This window comes from Stegodyphus dumicola, chromosome 7 (assembly GCF_044657685.1).
Source record: "Stegodyphus dumicola isolate Sdum_Otavi_A_Nest chromosome 7, ASM4465768v1".
Lineage (NCBI taxonomy): Eukaryota > Metazoa > Arthropoda > Arachnida > Araneae > Eresidae > Stegodyphus > Stegodyphus dumicola.
The window spans coordinates 201652689-201656411 of record NC_140774.1 but is presented as its reverse complement, the minus strand read 5'-3'; positions in this window follow the sequence as shown (position 1 = coordinate 201656411).

Sequence of the window (3723 nt, the reverse complement as noted above, 5' to 3'; positions counted from 1 at the left end):
TTCCATAATTAATAATTATTAAATAGCTTACCTTGAATCTCTATAGAGTTTTAGTAAACTGGAATAAAAACATAAATTAGATTTTATATACACTAGTATAATTTTTTAGTTGTTGAAACTTTCATGGAATATTGAATTTTTGTGTCGTTTGGTTTTCTTTACACCTGCTGCCACAAAAACAAAATTAAAAATACATACAAAAAAAAAAAAAAAAAAAACCTGGCGCGAGGACAGCGCCACCTGTGGAAAGGATAAGTAAGTCTTGAAACTTCACAAATGTCACATTTATAATTCTGATCTCTACTACTAAATATTGTGGTATCTGTATGCATATTCCTAGCATTGTGAAAAATAGCATCTATAGCCACCACATGTCGAATACAAATAGTCCTTCATCAGAACATGTGCACATGTAATGTTGGAATACTGAATTTCGAATTTGTTTTTTATTTATTTAATATTTTATGCGAATTTTATTAAAGAAACTGAGCAACTTAAAAGCTTTGTGTTGCCACTTTGCAAAGCGTAGGCAATTATGCTTCGAATTTAATCAGAAAATTCTGTGATATAAAAGAAAACTGCTACTATAAAGGAAAAGCCATTCTGTAAAAAGTAGATATTTAGGTTTCAAATTTAATCAGATAATTCAATGGAGGTTAGAATAGATGGAATAAGTATTCTTTTTATATTCCATACAATGAAAATAAAGCCATGAAACGTCACGGCATGACGTCATGATTCATCATGGCCACTGTCATAAGCTGATTTCTGGTTGGTTTTGTTAAATTCTAATCGGAGTTGTTTACACGTTAGCATTGAAACATCATTGAACGTTTATGAGTCTCCCGTTCTAATTTTAATACTTAGCATAGAAGATTTTCTACTTAGTATATCGAAAAATCACACGGAATGCAAATAACTCTTTATTAAAGTCTAGATACATGCAAATATGTAAATGGTAACTATAATAGAAATGTACTGCATGGTAAGGCCTGGATAATCAGTGGAAGGTTTAATAGTATTTTATGCAAATAAGGCCTAAAGATATAAGAGAAATGTGTTGCCACTCTGCAAAGAGTAGATAGTTATGCTTCAAATTTAATTAGAAACTTTATGATATAAAAGAAATGTGTTGCCACTCGAGAAAACGCAACATATTTGCCTTTCGAATTCACTATATAAACACTTAAAAGAAATGTGTTACTACTGCCTAAATTAAAATATTTTTAGCTTCCACGCTGCAGATTTTGGTCGTTCAGCGAAGTTCAAGATATTTAATTTTTCTTTCAAATTTATTCTGCTACTAATTAACAACTAAGTGATATAAAATCAATAAACACATATTTATTTCAGGTTTTATAATTTCTGATTGAAACCGTACAATTATATAATCATAGTTTATTTAGAAGATTTTTGAAAGCTCTATGAAAAATCTATCTCTAATTACAAAACTGTTTTCAATGCAAGACAAACTGGATGATATGAGTGAGTTTAAGGAAAAATTTAAAATAGAATAAGCATTATTAGCGAATCGTTCAGTCGTCCATATTTTCGATTTAGGTAATGAAATCATTATGCAATTACATGAGCAAGTTTATTATAATTGTTAAGGCCATTTGAATTTAATTTAACAGTTTAAAGAAATTTCAAGATGAAACTTTGATTTGAATTATGTGTGTGTGTACTTAATTATGGCAAAGCACACGAGGGCTATCTGCCTAAGAGGAGGGATACCTTCGTGGAGGACTTTCTAAGGGAAACTGGCTCGTATACACGTTACACATGGGGAAAACCACGAAAACGCCCATTCAGCCAGCCCGTTCGCGGGATTCGAACCTCAGACCGAACTACCAGTGTTCAGCGACTTTACCGTTCGGCCGCTGGTGGGCTTGATTTGAATTGAAAATTGAAGATAAAATTAATATTGCAATTACATATTTTCTGATGATAACCATGCATAGCATTTTTTTAGATGAGCCTATTTCTAACCGTTTATGAAAACGTAATATGAATAATTTCTGATTTGAGTAGAAGAAATGGTGTAAAAATATAAATAAACATTAAATTTAAATTTGTACGCGATTATAAATTCATCCATTCTGTCACATGTCACATATATTTAGATAAGTGATACTTAAGTTGAAATTTGATAAAAAAAAAAAAAAAGAATGCGAAAATGGGTATGGAAAAGTCTGATATTTTATGAAAGGGTCAGAATGTAGTCATTACTTCTGATAACTAAATTTTTATTCGAATTATTATTGTACTTCCTGCTTCCAGTATTACCAATGAGGCAATCCCAAAGAACAGTATTCACTTTCCGTACTGAAGCTAGTAAAGTATTTTAATACAATATTTTATCTGAAACTGAAATTTAACACGCTGACTAAAAAAATTATAATCCAAAAACTCTTTATCATAAGGATAATTTTCATTACCAGTTTTAAAAAATGTATTAAACTAGATTAAAAACTTTTATATTTCTTAAAATATCGATTTATTAATTAAAAAAAAATAATAAATTAAAAAAATGTAAAAAGAAATGTGAAAGCTTTCAGATTTTATATTACGCCCACAGAGGCCTTTTTTAACATTTTGTGTGTTACCTTTATTCATTAAATATCATGTTCTTTGATCTTAAACCGTATAATTAAATTCAACAGCAGTATTGCAAAATAATTTTAAAAGCGCATATCTTTAGAATTTCCGATACACAGTCTCACGCGCTGGTGGTAATTTTCCCCCCTCTACAGTGTTGCCATTGCTCGCTTTGAAATCGTTGAGTCTCTTAATCAAAAACTCATAAATGCTTTACAAAATATGAAATAAATAATAAAACAAATTCCACATTCCAAGTTTTGGCTTCTAGATGCCCATATTCGCGTGAAGACGTACATTATTCAAAATTGGATGGCTCTAGGTACCGTTGTTTTATCACAATGCGAGACGCATACATACATTCATGCAAATTATTCACTATTTAATTTCTTTAAATATAATACAGGGCGATGATATTAGGTGGCAACAATTTGAAAAGTGAAACCACACTTATAGTGAATCAATGCAAAATGCCAAAACAAAATTAATAGTCCTTCTGGACAAATTGCCCCTTTGGACTAAAAATTAAATTTTTAAATTTTTTAAGTTGGTTATTTTAAGAAAATAATAAATAATTAATTTTTATTTGCTTTTAAAATTTTTATTAACCTGAGATTACAATACTGAAAAACTGAATTTTTTTTCATTTTTTTTTATCAAATATAACTTTATTCTTTCATGTAAGAAAAGTTCAACAACGAATTGTATACCTAGGGCATTAAAAGTTTAAAAGCTACATTGCCTTTTTCATAGTAGACTTTAAATCGTGAAATATTGAAAATGCTCTTCTAAAAGTGAATTTTATTTTGAAGCTTTGTAATCGCATCATCTCACGTTCTGTGATGTCATTTGCTAAGACAACTTTCCGCAGACACCAATAAAAAAACAACCTTTGAGTCTTACGTGACCCACTGAACAGCCAGTCGTGAATCTACGGGGGAGGAGTCAAATCTCCATTCTTTAACATTCACCTTATTTCCAAGAGAGGGTTTCTTTTTTTAAACTTTTTCACTTTGAGATTTGGCAACTCTCGTAGTTCAAGTTCTCTGATTTTTTTGTTCTATTTCTTTCTTGCATATTAGAGACTCTTTTATAGCTGGCATTTTGCTTTTTTATATTTTCATT